This window comes from Eretmochelys imbricata, chromosome 9, assembly GCF_965152235.1.
Source record: "Eretmochelys imbricata isolate rEreImb1 chromosome 9, rEreImb1.hap1, whole genome shotgun sequence".
NCBI classification, from domain to species: Eukaryota; Metazoa; Chordata; order Testudines; family Cheloniidae; genus Eretmochelys; species Eretmochelys imbricata.
The window spans coordinates 102,812,853-102,834,081 of record NC_135580.1 but is presented as its reverse complement, the minus strand read 5'-3'; the positions used below and the strand labels follow the sequence as shown (position 1 = coordinate 102,834,081).

The following is a 21,229-nucleotide window of genomic DNA, read 5'->3' as shown; positions in this document are numbered from 1 at the left end:
CACCGCCCGGGGGAGACGCTCCAGCTCCAGGGAGGCGGCGGCGGCGGCGCCCGGAGCGGGCCGGGCGGCTCCTGAGTGGCGCAGGTAGGGGCTGGAGCGGGCCGGGGCCGGGGGCCGCCCGCGCGCGCTCGCAGGCCAGGGGCGCTCGGGGCCGAGGCCAGGTATGGCGGGGCCCGAGGCGGGGCCCGCTCCGCCGCGGCCTCCCCCGGGCCCGAGAGGGTTAACGGGGCAGACGGCTCCAGGGGGCTGGTGCTCGCGCTCCGGCGGCAGGATCCGCTCCGCACTTTGCGCGTAGCCGCCAGGAGGGGACGGTGCCCTCGGTGCCGGTCCCGATCCTGGGTTCCGCGCCGGGATTTCACCCCCAAGCGAGCAGCGGAGGCAGCGTCCCTCGCCGGGAGCTATGCTCCAGCTCCTTTGGGCTTCCTCCTCCGATCCGGAAATCCGCCCCGCGTTTTCGGGTCGCCCTGCAGATCCCAGGGTCTGCCTCCGATCCCAGACACTGTAATCCGCTCCGGGTTTTTGGGGTTGCCCGCTGAAAGGGAGTCTCGCGAGCCCAAGCCCCGCCGCAGCCAATAGGGAACCGCCCCCTCCCGCCGCAGCCAATGGGGAGTCGCCCCCGCCCCCCCTCGGGCTGCAGCGCGCTGAGGGCTCGGAGCGGCGCCTCCATTTAAAGGGGCCGCGACCCGAATCCGGGCTCCGGGCAGTGCGGGCGGCGCGGCGAGCCAGGTACGAGCCGCGGCCGAGCTGGGGGCGGGTCCTCATTGGCTGCGGTGGCGCGGCGCGGCCGGGGGGGCGGCGCGGTCTCGGAGAGGGAGGGGGTGGCGGCTCCCGGCTTCGCCCGCGGGGCGCCTTATGCCTCCGCTCCCGGGTGGGGGCGGGGCTGGGCCCCCCGTGGGGCGAGGGGCAGGGCCCTTGTGGGGAGGGGGGCGCGCGCCGGGCCTCGTCCCCTTTCCGCGCAGGGTGGAGGGAGCGCCTCCCGACCCTCCCCCCGCGCCCTTTCCGCGCAGGGGGGAGGGGACGCGCACCGACCCCGCCCCTTTCCGCGCAGGGGGGAGGGGGCGCGCACCGACCCCGCCCCTTTCCGCGCAGGGGCCCATAGATGTGCAGCGCCGCTGTGGGGGAGGGGGAGCAGGGGTGGGAGCGCGGGGGCGGGCGCCCCTGCCCCGGGGCAGTGGGAGCGAAGATGGGAGGGGTCTGCGGGGAGAGGGTGGAGCAGGTGAGGCTCTGTCTCTGGGGTTGTCTCTGTCTGGCCGGTGCTCCGTGTTGATGCCTGCCGGCACGTGGGGCACTTTGGGTCCCCTGCCCAGAATTTCAGACCAGTGCTTGCTCTGGGTCTCCAGGAAATACCACGTGTCTCTTCTACCCCCACATCCAGACGTAATCCTTGGAAGCCCTGCAAGCCTCTGGTTAGCCCAGCTAAGATGGTGCGTTGCCCATGGCCGGCGCGACGGTGGTTGATTGCGGGTTGTGCTTTGGCCTTGGGGGCTCCTTGTTTCCCTCAGATGTCAAACGGGATCGGAGCATTTACACCTGTTCAGCTTGTTTTCCCAATACCCTTTTTCACATCTGAGTCAAACGGGGCTTTTTCCAGAGCCCTTTCCCCTCCTCCTCGCCACCTGGTTTGACTGCCCTTTGGGAAGAGACTTTTCCTGCAGAGTGTCCCATGTGCTTGGCTCTCCACACATGAGAATAAAAAATTGCATTGAAGGTGCCTAAAAACACTTGCTGATGCAGGAGTCACACTAGACTCCAGCTCCCTCTTCCTGAGCTATGTTGTGGGCCCTGGAGTGGGAGAAAGCAGGAGATGCCTTTGTGTCCCTAAAGCAACAGCTCTACCAAGAGGGTGTGCCTGGGGGAGGGGGAATGGGGTGGGGCAGGGCAAAGCGCTGCCTGGAAGTTGCTGTTGGATTGGTTGTGGTGGGACACATATGCTGGTGGTGCTTGCAGAGTGTGCTTGTATGGGGTGGGCTGTGGCTGTTGATGGGAGGGAGTATGGCTCTGTAGGGTATTGTTCTGTGGGGTGGACGTATGGTTCTACCTGCCACGTGGGCTTGTTCACGGTAAGGATTGAGATGTGGCTCTGGACTGCAGGGAGTGGTCTTGTGGGATGGGATATGGTGCAGGGCTCTGGGATACAGGGTGGGGATGAACCTCTCAACTAAGTGAGAAGGAGCCATTATTTGAGTTACTTTTCTGTCCCAGTAGAAGCTTCCTCTCATCTCCTGATGTGCTGTTCCAGCTCTGGCTCTAGACTGCAAGTCACTCACCTGTTATCACTCAACTGTGCTGCCATTCCCTCAAACTGCCTCCCAAATTCAAAGCTCCTGTTTAGAGCATGACTTTGTCATCAGCTCCATCCTAGCTTCATTTCTCATCTTGAAAGGGACAGTAGCACATTTGCCCTCTGTGGTTGATGGAGTAAAACCAAGCTGCACCCCATGGCTCCAGCCATGTCTCTTGCCCATTCACAAGCCAGGCCCCATTCCAAGTTCCCTTTGAGCCTACAGTCATTTCTGCTCCCCCTCCCGCCCCTGGCCACCCCCCCCCCAGCTGCTGAGGGCAGGGGTGCAGTGTAACAAACCCACCCAAACAGCTGGTCACTCCAGACTCCCAATAAAAATCTGATATCTGGGACAAAGGATCAAAGTTAGGTATTATAGCTTTAAATTGGGTGGGTGGGAGAGAAGCCTAAGATTGTGTCTAGGCTACAGACTTAGAATCATAGAATCATAGAATATCAGGGTTGGAAGGGACCTCAGGAGGTCATCTAGTCCAACCCCCTGCTCAAAGCAGGACCAATCCCCAATTTTTGCTCCAGATCCCTAAATGGCCCCCTCAAGGATTGAACTCACAACCCTGGGTTAGCAGGCCAATTTTCAAACCACTGAGCTATTCCTCCCCACTTTCTTGAGTGGTAACAGCTAATTTAGACACCATCATTTTATATTTATAGTTGGGATTCTGTTTTCCAATGTGCATTACTTTGCATGTATCAACATTTAATTTCATCTGCCATTTTGTTGCCCAGTCACCCAGTTTTGAGAGATCCTTCTGTAGCTCTTCGCAGTCTGCCTGGGACTTAACTATCTTGAGTAGTTTTGTTTCATCTGCAAATTTTGCCACCTCACTGTTTACCCCTTTTTCCAGATCATTTATGAATATGTTGAATAGGACTGGGCCCAGTACAGACCCCTGGGGGACACCACTATTTACCTCTCTCCATTCTGAAAACTGACCATTTATTCCTCTCCTTTGTTTCCTATCTTTTAACCAGTTACCAATCCATGAGAGGACCTTCCCTCTTATCCCATGACATCTTACTTTGCTTAAGAGCCTTTGGTGAGGGACCTTGTCAAAGGCTTTCTGAAAATCTAAGTACACTATATCCACTGGATCCCCCTTGTCCACATGCTTCTCCACCCCCTCAAAGAATTCTAGTAGATTGGTGTGGCATGATTTCCATTTACAAAAACCATGTTAACTCTTCCCCAACAAATTATGTTCATCTATGTGTCTGACAATTCTGTTCTTTACTATTGTTTCGACCAGTTTTCCCAGTACTGAAATCAGGCTTACTGGCCTATAATTCCTAGAATCACCTCCGGAGCCCTTTTTAAAAATTGGAGGTCCCATGACCTCCATTCTGGAGGTCTCATGAAGCCACTTCTACAGGCAGAGCTATGAGTTTGGGCTGTGAAGTGGTGTGATCCCTGACTGATACAGCTGTGCTGGCAGCAGCCTGTAGGGTAGACACAGTGGCAAAACTGAGCTTTTACTAGTCTAGCTTGTTTTGCTCAGGGTTAGAGAGTATAGCTGAATCCACACGAGGAGTGCTTTGCTGGTATAGATCAGGCCTAAGAGACACCACCCTTTATATCTTTCTCCTTCCCCAATGAAAAGTGTTCTTGGTTGATGGGCATGGACCCTACCAGCAGATTCCTGTGGTTATCCCATGGCCAGGGCTCAGGGGCCTCTCCAATTGCCCAGACTTTAGGTTCATCAACATAAAGAAGGAGAAATCTAGGATTTACCAAAATGGGTGAAAACACTGGTCTATCCAGACCAGCACCCTGCTTCTGCCAATTCCTGATGCTCTCGGGAAAGGCGAAAATTCCCTGTAATGCCCCAGGCCAATTGTAGACACCTGCATATGGGGAGAAAAGTCCTTTTCTAAGAACCTTATCTGTGCTGGATTCTTACTGATGGGTCTTTGGTTCCTAGCTCAAGACTGGTTAGAACCCTCTCCTAGCTCTTCAGGTTTTGGGGCCCTAGAAAACAGCATGGCATCAGTGCCAGGCTGCTTACTGGCAGTTTTGTCTGCCATCTAAATGTCTCCAAATGTTCAACACCACGGCTAGTAAATGAACTTGCTTCAGAGACTGCACCTCATCAAACCAACACTCCAGCTCTTCCCCACGTCTCAGCTATACTCATCTGGTGGTGGTTTGTGTCTGCAACTGCTTTCCTGGCAGCTGTGGTCATCTGTGGGAAGTTTTGAGGCCATTGCCTTGTCATGCTGGTGCATGTTTTGGCAATTTCCTTGACATTCAGAAACCACTATTCTTTGGCCTTTTCCAGGGCTCCAATAGCTGTTTTTGTCTTTTGGCTGGTGTCTTGACACTGAGCATCGTTCACCTCAGCACCTCTCTTAGCTTGATGCTTGTTCTTCACTGAGTGCTCCTAGAGTCCTCTTTTTGTGTATGGTATTGTTTTGGCAGATGTCTTTTCATGGCAGGTTTTTGGTCTGTGAAGAAATGCTTGTGTAGTGTTTGTTTTACAGGTGAGGGTCTGGGTAGAAGCAGTAGTTCTTGGAGAGGGAGCTGTGCAAGCTGCACGAGAATTCGCTTTCTGCCTTGATCTCTGACTGGGGTCAATTCTTGAGACAGAATTGCTCAGTGGGAACCAGGCATTGAAATTGGGCTGAGATTCCTGAAAAAAGGGATTGTCTGCATTTCTGTCTGGGGCTGGTGTAGATGTGCAAATAAAATGAGTTACACTTAGAATACATCCAGATTCCATATGGTTCACTTCTCCACTTGGAAGCTAATAGGCAAAGCCCAAATATCTGCCATCACTTGGCAAAGAGGTGACACAGATATCAGCCGTTGGTGTCGGAAGAAGGGAAAACAAGGAGGAAGGAGGCTGCTCTCTGCTCCAAAATCTGTCAGAGGCTGCTGAGCATGCTGATATTGTCTGCCTCAGAGTTTACCACTAGTGCTGCGTGTTGGACACATCAGCGGATGTACCTGAGTGGTGAGGAGGTATGAGGAGTGCTTTCAAGCCCTCTGAGGCATCCCAGAGTGCCCCTGTAAATTGGGCTTTCTGACACACCCTGTCAAAACCACAACTCTGGACAGCTCTGCCTTAAGGCTTCTGGATTTCACCTTTCTGCATTCTCTTGGTTGAAGCAGGGAGGGGGATAAAGTTTCTGGGTATATTCTGGGCAACCTAGCTTGATTAATCCTGCTCTTGTGAAACTGTCCTGAAGCCTACAATACCGACTTCAGGGCATCCTGTTGCTCTCTCTTGGCAGGTGTACAATCTCATGATGAATCAGAGTAACTACTGCACCAAGGCTGAGGCTTGCACCCCAAGAATTTGGTGCTCCCGGTTCAAGAAACTCTGGTCTTGGTGCTGGTGTCCCTAGCACTGATAGTTGTGGCAAAGCCAGTGGTGGTGTTTTCCAGAGCACTTGGGATGACCCATCTTGTGTAGACAATTCTAGCTGCATGTGTGGGGGCAGGCTCGAGGGATCATGGCGAGGGTGGCTGCTATTTAGACTCGTACAAACTAGAAGGCTGGTACAGATTCAAAGGCCAGGAGTGGACCATTGTGCTTGCCTAATCTGACCTCCTACATAACTCAGACAAGAGAACCTCACCCAGTGATTCCTGCATTGAGTCCAATAATTTAAGACCCTGAATGGGGATGTAAAGACTGAAAATGATGGAGAATCTTTGTGGTCCCAATGGTTAGTTACCAGTGCTGTTAGAAATGTGTGCCTTATTTACAGTTTGAATTTGTCCAACTTCAGCTTCTAGCCATTGGATCTTGTTCTGCCTGGTCTACTAGATGAAAGAGCCATCTGCTATCAGAAATTTCCCCATGTAAATATTTCTAGGCTGTGATAAAGTCACTTCTTAACTTAATTTTCAGTAAACTAAACAGATGGTGCTCCTTACGTCTCTCACTGAAGGCAAGCTTTCCAAACCTTGACTGCTTCTTACGGCTCTTCCTTGAATCCTCTTGTTTTTCAATGTCCTTTTAAAAGTGTAAACACTAGAATTGGATCCTATATTCCAGCAATAATCTCACCAGTGCCATATACATAGGGAATGCCACTCCCTCCTCCTGCTCTCCCTGTTTCTACATCTGTCAAAGGCTACATTTCCCAGTTGCACCCTTGAAGTGGGGAAGGGCATTTCACTTACCTCCTACATCGTTACCTCGTTACTTGGAATCCCCTTCGGGATGTCCCTTCATCTGTGCTTTTTGAGTCCACCCCCTTCGGTGGGTATAGAGCAGTCCAAATGAAAAAGAAAATACTTCCATGGCCCTCGGGACTTTATGCCAATAAGTGGAAGCCAGTCATTCAGATCCCCAAAGGAAGTCTGGGGCCCCTATAGCTAAAGCCAAGGCTTAGTTCCAGGGGTTCCAACAAAGGCTGGTTTTCTTTTCTGTCTTCTTTCTCCAAAGGCTAGGCCAGGTTGCATGCTCAAGCTTTTCCTTCAGTAAGTAACCTAGGGCCCTGGGCTGGGAGCCGTGTGCCCCAGGTCTGCTTGTTTCAGAGTGGCGCCTCAACTGACCTGGATTCCTCCCTTTTAAGGGCCAACCCCTTGGCCTGACGAGCCTCAGAGGCTTGTCAAATTGGATCTGGTTGTGACCAAAGGAGTTCTGTAACACCACCTTGCCTCATGGCGGTGGGGAGTCACATCACCACAACAACCAAGAATGGCATTATCAATCTTAGCTGCAGCATTGAAATGGAGGCTTATGTTCGGTTGATTATCTACACCATCCTTTGCAGAGGCTTAGCTTTCCCGAATACAGGCCACATCCTTTAAGTGTAACCTGCACTTTTGTTCCTGGATGTCGGCCCTTGTATTTGGTTGTATTACAATGCATGGAGTTTGATTGTACCCAACTTACCAAGTGATCTGTATTTCTCTGTAACAGTGATCTTGTCCACCTCATACCACTCCATCAACCTTAATGGTCTCTGCCAACTTTATCAGCAGTAATAATTGAGCTATAACTATTTAAACCAAGGGGATTAGCCCAGATCTGCAATGCTGACCACACACACCACAGTTCCCTAGTGCTCTTGGTGGCAGATAGGAAGGAACTGATGTGTTTGGTGGCTGTGCTCCCTTGATATGAGTTATGAAATTGAATGTCAATGTCACTACAGTTGTGCAGCCCCAGTGGTCAGCCTCTCAGGCAAGGGGGTGCCAATCTTGTAAGTGTGAAATCAGAGTTGACTCATGAAGAACAAAAGTTACTGATAAGTAACCTTTTACATTTTCCAGATCCTTGATAAAAATATTTGAGTAGCATTGGGCTGAGAAACAGTCTCTCTCACAACAGTCATTCACTGATAGAGCTCAAAATGTTAATGGAGAATCATCTGTTAGCCAGATTTTAATACACTTATTTTGTGCCATGTTAACATTGTATAGTGCTAATTTTTGAATCCGAATGTTGTGTGGTACTAAGTCAAATGCCTTACAGAACTCTAAGGGTGTTATGTCCACCCAATTACTCTTATCAATCAAACTTGTAATCGTCTCAAAAAATAATATCCAGTTTGTTTGACAAGACCTATTATCTAAAGTCATGTTGACTGGGCATTAATTATATTATCATCCTGTAATTCTTTATTGATTGAGTCACTTATCAGCTGTTCCATTATTTTGCTTGAGATCCGTGTCCTGCTTGCCCTTTTTAAATGTTGCACAAGATAAGCTTTTTTCTAGTCCTCTGGAAAATTCCTATTATTTAAAGATTTACTAAAAATTAATGTTACTGGTTTGGAGAGTTCCTTGGCCAATTCATTTAAAACTCTTGGGTGCAGGTTACCTGGACTTGCTGATTTAAAAATGTTGAACTTTAGTAGAAGTTGTTTAACACCGTCGTCATTCTAGATACTTTCTGATAGTCAAAAAGATGAGAAATTTCCAGCACAGTGTGGATCTTGGGAATCTGAATCAGTATCTGGATCAGCAAAAGAAAAGTTTAAGATGGTTACCCTAGGAGCCATCGTGTGTGCTAGAGAAAGTCAGCTGCTTGAATGCCCTGGACCTTGCTGACACTTGTGTGCACAAAGGCAGATTAATTGGTCGTAGGGGAACAGCATTATCTGCACTTTGGGGCTGGCATCAGCACTGTGTGTTTTCATTAAATGCTTGGTAGTTGTGGTCTCTGTGGGTAGCCCCAACGTTCCCCTGCCATGACAATTAACTGATTAAGGACACTGCTCTGGATGGTGTCAATGATCAGCGTGTAATCCCATGGGGTTCTTAGGATACTTTTATTAAAAAGCTTAATGACCAAAGTTCCAACTTGCACCAGAATACAATTGTCCTATTCAGGAGCCCTGTTAGATACATCTCAACTCAAAGCTTTCTTGCCCAGGATGGGATCCAACAACTAATTCGCTTGGCAGAAAGGATAATGAAAAGCCAGCAGATGACAGTACCGGCCATGCTATGAATGTTCTATCTAGTGGCCACAGCTGTATTTGTTGTTCCCATGGCACAATCTGCACATGAGGCAACCTCAGCAGACCCTGGGATCCCACTGGAAATAAGCAACACAAGGGCTTCCACTTCACAACTGAGTAACAGATTGGATGTCTCAACACCTCCTATCTAAACTGCAGCTGAGGAACTACCTCTTCATTGAACTTTGTCTCCTCAGGAACAGCAGTTGCACAAAATGTTCTGGAGATGAAGGTGTCCTAGCCTAATCCCAAAGACCTTCAGTGGTCTTGTATCCCCAGTGATGATCTGGATTCAAATGGGTATCAGGCTGCCATGCTTTCCATGAACAGGGAAGGAGGTACTGGGCAGTCCTGTAGGTTTGGGAGCAAGCTGTGTCCCTCCCATTTTTTGTCAGTAGGCACTTGGCTGGGAACATAACGGCCACACTGGGTCAGACTAATGGTCCATCTAGCCCAGTATCCTGTCTCTGACAATGGCCACTGCCAGATGTCTCAGAGGGAATGAAAAGAACAGGGCAATTTTGAGTGATCATCCTGTCATCCAGGCTCAGCTTTTGGCAGTTGGAGGTTTAGGTTTACCCAGAGCATGGGGTTGCATGCCTGACCATTGTGTCTAATAGCCATTGATGGACCTATCCTCCATGAACTTGTCTAATGTGTTTTTAAATCCCGTTATGCTTTTAACCTTCACAACATCCCATGGCAGTGAGTTCCATACGTTGACTGTGCTTTGTGTGAAGAAGCACTTCCTTTTGTTTTTGTTTTTTTAAACCTTCTGCCTATTAATTTCATTTGGGTGATCCCTAGTGCTTGTATGTTGTGGTGTTGTAGCTGTGTTGGTACTAGGATATTAGAGAGATAAGGTGGATAAGGTGATATCTTTTACTGGACCAACTGCTGTTGGTGGGAGAGACAAGTTTTCGAGCCTACACAGAGCTTCTCTTCAGGTCGAAAGCTTGTCTCTCTCACCAACAGAAGTGGGTACAATAAAATATATTACACCTCACCCACCTTGTCTCCCTAGTTTTTGTATTTATGTGAAGGGGCAAATAACACTTCCTTATTCACTTTCTGCACACCGTTCATGATTTTATAGATCTTTATCATATCCGTCCATAAGCATCACTTTTCTAAACTGAACAGTCCGTCTCTTTGTGTCAAAGTTGTTCCATACCCTTAATCATTTTCATTGCCCTTCTCTGTACCTTTTCCAATTCTAACACATCTTTTTTGAGATGGGGCTACCGAAAGTGCATGTAGTATTCAAGATGTGGGTGTACCATAGATTTATATAATGGCATTCTGATATTTTCTGTCTTATTATCTATCCCTTTCCTAATGGTTCCTCGTGTTCTGTTATCTTTTTTGACTGTCGTTGCATTTTGAGCAGATGTTTTCAGGGAGCTATCCACAATGATTCCAGGATCTCTTGCTTGAGTGGTAACAGCTAATTTAGACCCCATCATTTTGTATGTATAGTTAAGATTATTTTTTCCAGTGTGCATTACTTTGCATTTATCAACACTGAATATCATCTGCCATGATGTCACCCCGTTTTGTGAGATCCCTTTGTAACTCTTCACAGTCTGCTTTAGACTTAACTCTTGAGTAACTTTTTTATCGTCTGCAAACATTGCCACCTCACTGTTTACCCCCTTTTCCAAATCACTTATGAATATGTTGAACAGCATTGGTTCCAGTACAGATCTTTGGGGGAACCTCCCTATTTACCTCTCTCTATTGTGAAAACTGACCATTTATCCCTACCCTTGTTTCCTGTCTTTTAACCAGTTACTGACCTATGAGAGGACCTTCCCTCTTATCCCATGACCGCTTACTATGCTTAACAGCCTTTGGTGAGGGACTTTGTCACAGGCTTTCTGAAAGTCCAAGTACACTATATGCACTGGGTCACCCTTGTGCATATGCTTGTTGACCCCCTCAAAGAATTCTAATTGATTGATGAAGCATGATTTCCCTTTAAAAAAGCCGAGTTGACTCTTCCCCAACATATCGTGTTCATCTATGTGTCTGATAATTCTGTTCTTTACTATAGTTTCAACCAATTTGCATGATACTGAAGTTAGGCTTACTGGCCTGTAATTGCCAGGATCACCTCTGGAGCCTTTTAAAAAAAAAATCCTTACATTAGCTATCCTCTAGTCATCAGGTAAAGAGGCTGATTTAAGAGAGAGGTTACATACCGTAGTTAGTAGTTCTGCAGTTTTATATTTTAGTTCCTTCAGAACTTCAGGGTGAATACCATCTGGTCCTGATTACTTATTACTCTTTAATTTATCAATTTGTTCTTAAACCTCCTCTAGTGACACTTGAGTCTGGGACAGTGGATCAGATTGGTCACCTAAAAATTATGGCTGGAAATATACTCCCCCCGTATTGTCTGCAATGAAGACTGTTGCAAAGAATTAATTTAGCTTCTCCGCACCTGCCTGGTCTTCCTTGAGCACTCCTTTAGCACCCCTTTAGCCCCACCGATTGTTTGGCAGCCTTCCTGCTTCTGATGTACTAATAAATAAATAAAATGCTGTTTCTCTGTTATTAGCTGTCATTAGATAGTTACTCTTCAAATTCTTTCTTGGCCTGCCGACCTTATACTTTTACACTTGACTTCCCAGAGTTTATGCTCCTTTCTGTTTTTCTCAGTAGCATTAGACTTCTGATTTTTAAAGGATGCCTTTTTGCCTCTAAGTGCCTCTTTTACTCTGCTGTTTTAGTCATGGTGGCGTTTTTTTGTGGTGGCACCCACATCTTACTGGGTGTTTTTTATTTGCTTGTTTTTAATTTGGATACACATTTAGTTTGAGCCTCTGCTCTGATGCGTTTAAATAGTCTCCATGCAGTTGGTAGGCGTTTCCTCTTTGCGACTCTTCCGTTTAATTTCTGCTCGGCTAGCTTCCGCACTTTTGTGTAGTTTCCCCCTTTGAAGTTAAATGCGACTGTGGCGGGTTTCTTTGGGCATTTCCCCCTCACAAGCATGTTAAATTTAGTTACATTATGGTCGCTATTACTGGGCAGTTCAGAGTTGAACATCAGAGTTACGAACTGACCCACCAACCACACACCTCATTTGGAACCATAAATATGCAATCAGGCAGCAGCAGAGACCAAAAAAAAAGGCAAGTACAGTCCTGTGTTAAATATAAACTACTTTATAAAAATATATATATTTGACAATGTAAGGAAACAGTTTCTGTGCTTATTTCATGTACATTAAGATTGTTAAAAGCAGCATTTTTCTTCTACATAGTAAATGCTGAAAGCTGCGTTAAGTCAATTGTCAGTTGTAAACTTTTGAAAGAACAGTCATACGTTTTGTTCAGAGTTATGAACATTTCAGAGTTACAAACAACCTCCATTCCTGAGGTGTTCGTAACTCTGAGGTTCTGCTATATATTCACCTCTTAGACCAGATCCTTTGTTCCACTAAGGACTGAAGGAAGGAAGATGTGATTGCAGACAGATCTGTGGTAGATCCTCGTGAGTTGCCTGTGGATTAGATCTCCCCCATGGGAGGAGGGTACCAAAGATAGATCACTTCAGCACTCCCATGAATAATAAGCCTCTAGTGTCCTGTTTGTGGCACTAAGAAAATCCCACGTTATAAAGGGACGCCTCCTGGGCAGCCCTATGAAAGGAGACTTTCTGGCAAAGTCCAGGAGAGAGGGACGCTCAATGATCCCAAAAGCCCTCTGCCATCCCAGATAGGTATGGTTCATTGCCCTGTTGCAGATAGCCAAAGCTGATCCTTGGGCTGAGAATCTGGCTTTCAGAGCATCGCTCAGAACCATCACAGGAGCATGGCTCCTGGCAAGGCAGAGATCTGTAGTCATGGAGTCTCTAAGCAGGCAACTTGTGGCCTCTTGAAAGCCACCTAGCAGAAAGACCTACAACTCCAAGTGGAAAAAGTTTGCAATAGGTGCAAAGAGACCCCTTACTTTCTCCCATACATCTGCCTGAGTCCAACCTAAAGACTAACTCTGTCCAGGTACATTGGGCAACTGTTTGAGCCTCCCATGAACCGTCCCAGTCAGGCACTCTCTGTAGCTCCATATCAGCCTTATGCTGGGCTTATTGCTCTTCAAACCGTCCACTAAAAACCTTGTTCCAAGTGGTATTGGTGCGGTCCTGGCAAAGCTAATGAAAGTGAACACTGACTGAAGTCCTGCCCCAGTGGCTGGTGTACGTTATTCCAGGTTTTACAAGGATACGGTGCTGCTCTGGGCTTAGAACCCTCTTTGTGGTGGTGGAGTTCCACTTCAGTAGCCTGTTGGCCTAACAGGTTTCCCTCGCCCACATGCTCACCCCAACGAAGCCTTTTTCCAAATGCTTACGTCCTTTAGTTGTTCTTAGGTAGTCCAACGAGTTCTTTGTTCCTTTGGACACCAATATGCGGGGCAGTGTTGTGCACAGGAAGATACTGTCTGAGCGGATGCCTTACTACCTTTCATGTTACGGTGTCCTGACCTAAGTTCCCTGTAAGCCGCGCAGCAGCCTGTTTAGCACTGCACAGGTGCTCAGTTAAGCTGCCCAGGGACCGGCTCGGGGAGGGGTGCCCCTCTGCCAGCCCCAACTGTGCTGCGGCCCGGCATGCTCCCAGGCGTGGCCAGGGCAGCGCGGTAGGCCCACCCCGCCCCCAGGCACAGCTTGGCATGGCGGCATGGCCCAGAGTCCTGGACCCAGGTGCAGCTGGGATGCCCCCTCCCCAACCCAAACCCAGCCCTGGGCCGGACCTGCTGGGGCCAGGGAAGGGGCGCTGCAGCGGGGAGAGAGAGAACTGGGGGGACTAGCCGTAGCCCCAGAGCACCCTCCTGCACCCCAAACCCCTCATCCACGGCTGCACCCCAGAGCCCACACTCTCAGCCAGAGCCCTCACACCCCTGCACCCCAACCCTCTGCCCTAGCCCGGAGCCCCCTCTCACCCACACCACATGAATTTTGTTATGTGCACCCATATGAAGGTCATGTGTCATACATCACCTCCATATTGATGCACATATCAAAATTCATTCTGCACATGGGTGAGGAAAAATTAAAGGAAACACTGGTCCTGACTGCATGAAACAAGAAGACTGGCCTGGGTAGAACTGTCCCTTGGGTACAGCAAATTGGGGCGACCACCCTGGGCCCTGCATTTTGGGGAGCCTTGGGCAGTGAGGTGGGTTAGCGGGGTTAGGAGGCAAGCCGCAGGCAAGCGGGGGGAGACGAGGAAGAGCCCCCCTCCCAGAACCTCCCTCAGTGCCTCCTGCTCGCCAGCGGGCCCCACCAATCAGCGCCTCTCCCTCCCTCTCAGCGCGTACTGCCTGCCGTGGATCAGATGTTTTGTGGCATCAGGAGGTGCTGGGGGGGGAGGGGAAAGGAGCGAGGGTGCAGTGCATTCGGGGGAGGGGAACGGGTGGGGCCTTGGGGGAAGGGGTGGAGGTGGGGGAGGAGCACCCACCGGCAGATTTAGAAACTGGGTGCTTATGTCCTGGGCCCTGCGCCCCCCGGGTGGGCCCTGGGCCTTGGACAGCATGCCTCGACACAGGTGCCTCTACGGCCTGCCTCAGGGATGTTTCTATGGTAGATATCAGCAAGGCTGATCCGCGATCCTGTCCCCATGCATTTACAAGGATGTTTGTATTTGGACTGGCCTACAGGAAGGAGTCCTGTTTCAGACTTGTGTTCCAGAACATGTTCCCAAGATAGGGGAGGTCTTGTGGCATCTATATACTCCATGCTGGCTCAGCGTTCAGAGAGTTAACAAAGCAACTGCCTTCATGCTCAGCCAGAGCTGATTTGGTAACTCCACAGCAGCAGTGAGGATAAAAAGGCTGCAAGGCAGGTACACACCTGGTCGACACTACAGAGTTATGTCGATACAAGGCAGCTTATGTCGATATAACTCTGTAGGAGTCTACACTAAAATAATGACAGGTTTCAGAGTAGCACCCATGTTAGTCTGTAGCCGCAAAAAGAAAAGGAGGACTTGTGGCACCTTAGAGACTAACACATTTATTTGAGCATGAGCTTTTGTGAGCTACAGCTCACTTCATCGGATGTATTCAGTGGCCACTCCTTTTCTCTTTACGCTAAAATGTCACTCCCACCAAAGTGACTCGCTCTCTATGCCGACTTAATAACACCACCTCTGCGAGAGGTATAGCAGTTAAGTCGATGCAATGTCAGTATAGACAATGTGTTACTTATGTTGACTTTATTGGCCTCTAGGAGGTGCCCCACTGTGACCGCTCTGGTCATGTTTTTGAAGTCCACTGCCCGGGGGCCAGGTACATGGGTAGACACCCCTCTTCTTTTAAAGCCCCACACTTTTTTGAAATTCCATTTACTGTTTGCTTGGTATGGAGAGCTCACCTAGCTTCTGTCCATGCCTGCTCAACGCTGCAGACAAGCTCCCTCCTGGAGTACACCGAAAGTGGTTGATATCTGTAGGGAGAAGAGGCTGTGGGGGGATAGCACTGATCCAGCCACATAAATGTTGATATCTACGAGCAGATCGCTCGGGGCATGGGGGAGAAGGGCTGTAAGAGGGACCCGTAGCAGTGCTGCGTAAAAGTCAAGGAGCTGTGGCAGGCGTACCAGAAGGCAAGGGATGCAAATAGTGTCTGGTGCAGAGCGGCAGGCACGCTGCTTTTACAAATTGTTGCATGCCATTCTTGGTGAAGACCCCACCACCACTGCCAAGAAGAACCACTTGGATACTTCAGGGGAGCTGGAGTAACAGGTCCCTGAAGTGAACAGTGAGGAAGAGGTGTTGGAAAAGGAGGAGCATGGGGGACAGGCGACCAGGGTGGATCCAGTGGCGTGGTGAACAAGGACCTCTTTCTGGTGCTGGAGCAATCAAGCCAGTCTCTGTTGTCCAGCACCGGCGAGCCTGATGCAGGGGAAGGAATCTCTCTGGTAAGTATGGAGTTTGCTTTGATATTGCTTTGGTATTGTCTGTTCATTTGTTCTCTTTTTGATCATGCTAGAAGAGGTAGTGAAAGAACTAATAGAAGTAGAGGGACTGCCCCATGCTCTGTGAATCCCAAGGAGAACTGAGAATGTAGTGCTTGTAACTTGTGTGGATCAAGGGGAGTGAGTTCAGTATGCCAAGTTTCCATTTATCTTACGAATAAACTCACAATAGTAGCTTTGTGCATTGCATCTTTTTCAGCTGGAAATGTGGCCTTGAGGGTCTCTCCATCCACACCAGCTGAGCCACATGAGGAGGAGAAGGAAGAGGACATGGGATGATGTGTTCCAAAAGATCCTGCAAGTCTCTAGTGCTTTGGATACCGAGAACAGGGCTTAGAGGATCACCCTTGTGGATAGAATGGACAGGGATAGAGTGGAGAGGAGAAAAGCACAGGAAAAAGAGAGAAACGTGCAGCAGGAGATGCTAGCACTTCTCAAGTGTCAAACATGCTGAAGACTCTTGTTGATCTTCAGATTCAACAGACCCATGCTTGCCTCCCTCTGCAACCCATAAAGAGCTGCATTCTGGCACCTCTCCACACCCCTGTCCTCCCACGTGGTGCATTACGCATACCACTTCACCCTGCAACAGAGACAGTTGGTGTATGTGTATGTGAAATGGAAATGACTGTTCTTTCTTCTTCAAAGGTTCTTTTCTCTGTATTTATAAAGTTTCATTCAGTTACAAATATGTCTGTTTGCGGCATTTGGAATAAAAGTCTATTTATGGAAACTTAATTCATTTTTATTAGCTCACAACATATGATGGCTAGGGCTGACATCATTCACGGATAATAGCAATAGGTGCATTTGCAGTGTTCTGTTACTACACACACAGCACTCATTACAAGGTTCATACGGGGCTGCAAAAAACCCCCAAAACAATGCCAGGCAGAGCATGATACAGCAGCACACATCACTGTGGCTCACTATTAAAATGGTCTTTCAAAGCCTCCCTGAGTTGCATAGCTCCCTGTTGAGCTCTTCTTATAGCTCTGGTGTCTGGCTGCTCAAAATCAGCAGACAGGTGTTCCATCTCCACCCCGGTAGAAACTTCCCCCCTTTGCTTCACAGATACTATGAAGCACACAGCAGGCAGCTATACCCACTGGGATATTTTTTTTCATTGAGTAATCTCATGAGTAAACAGTGCCAGTGTCCTCTCAAATGTCCAAAAGTAAATTCCGTGTCATGCTGCACCTGCTGAGCCTGTCATTCAAGCGCTCCTTGCTGCTGTCAAGGTGGCTGGTGTATAGCTTCGTGAGCCACAGGAGTAAGGGGCAGGCTGGGTTTCCCAGGATCACTGTTGTCATTTCAACATCCCCAAAGGTAACCCTCTGGTCTGGAAAGAGTCCCTGCTTGCAGCTTTCTGAACAGGCCTGTGTTAAAAATGTGTGTTAATCCCCCTTCCCTGACCATCTTGCGTTGATATCAGCAAAGCGTCCCTGGTGATCCACCAGCCCTTGCAATACCATAGAAAAGTAGCCCTTTCTGTTGATGTAGTTGGGCAAGGTGGTCTTGTGCCAAAATAGGGATATGTGTATCATCCCCCCCCCCCACCCTATCACAGTTTTGGTACCCCATCTCTGTCCTGCACATTGCCCAGAGTCTCAGTCCCTCGTAGCAGGATGTGATTAATGGCCCTGAACACTTGCATCACAGCAACCCCCATGGTGGATTTCCCAACTCCAAGTAGATTGCTACTGATCTGTCAGTAATCTCGCATTGCCATCTTCCACACAGCAATTGCCACTTGCTTCTCCACTGTCCATGCAGCTCTCGTTGTGGCGTTGCTGCACCGGGGGGCTGGGGCAAGCTCTGCACACGCTTCCAGGAATGTGGCTTTGCCCATCCAAAAATTCTACAGCCACTGCTCTTCATCCCATACCTGCATAACAATACAATCCCACCAGTCAGTGCTTGTTTCTCAGGCCCAGAACTGGTGCTCCCCCATCTGCAGCTCCTCCGTGAAGGCTAGCACCAGCCTTCTACGTGTTCCACAACAAGCTAGCCTCCATGGAATTGTCCTGTTCCCTACAGCTCCTCTGGTGGCTCTGCAAATGCTGCAGGATCAGGGCCATTGTGCTCACAAAATAGTGCAGACCTGTGCAGGATCCATGCTTCTCACAGACGTGGCAGATGCGTGGATTTGCAGGGCTTTTGAAAAGAGGCACAGACATCATAGGATGCAGATAAAATTATGGGATGGAGAAAACTGCATCATGGGATGTTGAAACCATGGTCCCAGTTGCCTCTGCATGACTCATTTGCCTCCAAGAGGCATTGCAAACCCTTCCCAAACCATCCTGCACTAGATGGTGGCAAGTTGCATAGTGAGATAGCTCCCCACGGTGTCTGCTCTCTGCATCAGTGCAAGTTCTGGTAGTGAGGACGCACGCCACCGACACAAGGAGTGTGGTATGGACATGCAAAAGCAGTTTAATTACTGTGGCAGCTGTACATTGATGTAACTTAGGGTCAACTTAATTTTGCAGTGTAGACTTGCCCTGAGGGGGACTGCAGGAGGAGTATTCCTTCAGCAGGCTGGTGAAAAGCTGCCAAACCAACCAACCCAGCTAAGGAAGGAGCAGGACAAAGAAGCTGGGGAAGACTACAGAGGTAAAAGTAACTCAAGGAACAGCAAGGGACTGAGGAGGACTGGTTTCTGGCTATCCCAAACAAGGGACCTGAGCTGCAGCCTAGTGGAACCCTAGCTGGGGGCTTCCTAGAGAAGAAGCTCTTTAACACTGGTGAACTAGGCCTGATTAGCCCCTATTACAGGAGATCAAGCTTTCCCAAATGAAGCTTTGTGTTGTTTTCATACAGTGACCAATCTTGTCTGTGTGTTTGGCCTCTGTGGCTCATTCTGCAGGCTTGTACATTGCACCTAATTGTGGATTTGAGAAGTGTCTTTCTCCTCTGCTTTGTACATCAAATGAAATCCTTCCCTGTTCACTGGGCTGGTGTTGACCTTATTGCTGGTCGCTGCTGCGGTGTACTAACTTCTTGCTCTCCAGAAGTGGGAATCCTGGTAGAGGGCATCGTTAGAAAAGGAGAAATTATTTTACTTGTTCTACTTCTTGGAAGATCTCCTCTCTGGAGCATTCTCACCTCCCCTAAGGCTCTGGACCTTTTCTTCATGGAGGGGCTTTTCTCTTGCACTTGTTTTTTTCTCTTTTCCTTTCTCTGAGGCACATTTTAGATTTTATGTTCTTGAACTGGCTCATCCTGGGAGCATTGCCTCCTATCCAACCAGAGGAACTGCCTGGAACAGATGGAAGGCAGCATTTATATTTGACAGGAGGTAGCATGCAAAAGTAGTAGGGTGCATGGCTCTGTTACTGGTGCCCTAATGGGACAAGGGGAGCTGTGCTAGTCTCTTGCTGAAGAGATGTGTGTGTGAGATGATGTCTTCAGAGAAGTAGAGTACCAGGTGAATCATTTTCCCTTCCTGAGGGCAGCAGTTCTCAGCTGCCACCCTGAAGTAGGATATTTGGCTATTCTTATTTTAGTTGATAACTGAAAATGTTTACAATGTCTGGCTGCAAAGTCAGACTCTTACCTGTCCTTCTGAAGACAGTTTCCCCAGGTCTGTTCCTGCTCCACACATGTATTTCCTATGTGTTAGTTTGAAATAAACTGCCTCGTGAGTGACGCCTGGCTTTCCTGCTGTGGGCAGGAAGAGAAGAAGGAGCTGGTCAAGTCTCCCTCTGCCCTTCTTCATCTTGCATCGCAAACATGTTTGAGATAGAAAACTCTTTGGAGGCTTCATCCTTGCTGCACCCTATTTGTACTCTGTTCTGGACTGTGTGGGCATGTGGCAGGAGTGAAATACGCCCTTTCAAGAGGTGTTGACTGCTGTGTGTGTGTGTGGCGGGGGGGGGGGGGTTATCTTCTCTTCACAGTAAAATCATCTCGGATCATATGAACTCCAAATGTGCTCTATTCACCTGAGCTGTGAGGTGACTTCTACACAGCCAACTAGTGTGGCAGGTCCCAGCACCTCCAGAGAGGATGCTGGACTAAACACTGTAATAATTCCCTCCTCATAGGTGCTAGAGTTATAGAAGCAACCTCCAAGTGGTATTATGGCGCAGGTGAGAGGAGGAGTCTTGTGCTGGCCACAGGAACTTAGAGGACCCAGGGGTAAGAGACTCAGAGGTACTACAGATGAGAGCAAGCTGAGGAGGAGCACTGTGCTTGCTATTTGGGGGCTGATTTAGGAGACTCAAGTGATGGAGCTGCTACACTTCCCTGAAGAGAGATTGGAAAAAATAGGGATTGTTTCCTTTTAAAGAGGAGACGTGATAAAGGTCTGTAAAATAATGACTGGTCGAGAGAAGGTAGATCAGGAACTCCTGTTTTCCCTGTCTCATGACAGAAGAACAGAGGGACATTTTAATTGCATTAAAAGGTGGCAGATTCAAAACTGAGAAAAGGAAATACATTTTCACACAATTTGTAATTAGTCAGTGGGACTTGCTGCCACTTGCTGTCACTGAGACCAAAAACTGACCATTTAAGAAGCAAGTGGGCATCTACAGGGTTGAGAATGTCCAGAGTTAGAATAGTGTTTGGTAACAAATGTTGGAAGACACATTAAACCTCCTGCCTCAGGGCTTAGACCAATTTCTAACTCTTAGGGATTAGAATGATGCTTTATCCTACATCTGCTTTTGTGGAGTTCTTGCTCCTTCCTCTGAAGCGTCCGGTTCTTGCCGCATCAGAAAAACAATTCTGCCCTGGGTAGACCATAGGTTTGATCCAGCTGGGCACTTCCCAGGATCCCTCTCCCTCTTTGGTTTTTACATCTGTCATATAGTTGGTGGTGGTTTTCCTTGTTTAGCAAAGGCATATGTATCTCTGTTTCTCCTCATAATTCAGCTCCTCCAGCCCTTGACCATGTTTGTGGCTCTCCTTAGACTTCAACTTTCAATCTCTCACATAATTAGGAGCCCAGAAGTGATCTCATTTCAGCAGGGGTAGCACAGATTGATGCATCCTTGCTGCCTAGCTTGCTCTGTACTAGTTTCAGGGTAATTCCCCAAGATATTAGTTTATGATTTTCCGTTATGTTTTGTCAGTGGTTTTTAGCCTCTTAGGGTTATTTCTGTCTTCACTTATAACCCGCCTTACTCCCCCGCCCCGAAGGTTTCTTTCTGCAGAAACCAAACACTCTGCAACTCCTGCACCTGTACAGCTGGGATCCCAGAGATGTGTCCTTGTCTCCCTGTGTTTTTTGACTCCCAGCTCTTGTGGATAGTCTGTCTCCATGGCATGGGCTACATAGACTGCAGGGGGTTCCTACAGTGGGGGTGGGGGAGGGGCCGGCTCCTGGTGGTGAGATGGACTGGCTGGGAGAAAAGGCACTTTAAATAGTAACATGTGGGCAGCTGTTTGAGAACTGATCCATCCTGCCCCCTCGTCTGGCTCTGGTGAAGTACTGAAGGGGCGATGGGGCACCAGTCCCACTACCGCATTACAGATTGCTGAATACCTACACACAGTCCTCTGAATTGAAACACAGTTCCT

The 21,229-nt window shown here is 48.7% G+C and overlaps 1 protein-coding gene across 2 annotated transcripts in view; it reads left to right on the top strand.

The window, feature by feature from the left end:
• Nucleotides 1-21,229, top strand: part of ZMYM3 (zinc finger MYM-type containing 3) — a 52,901-nt gene continuing 31,672 nt past the window's right edge. The window contains exon 1 of one of the 2 annotated variants that reach the window (XM_077826339.1): nt 1-84. The gene's annotated coding sequence lies outside the window, so the exon portion shown is untranslated. Of the gene's footprint in view, nt 85-636; nt 727-21,229 lie in introns of those variants that run through there. The other variant, XM_077826340.1, reaches the window with a different exon arrangement.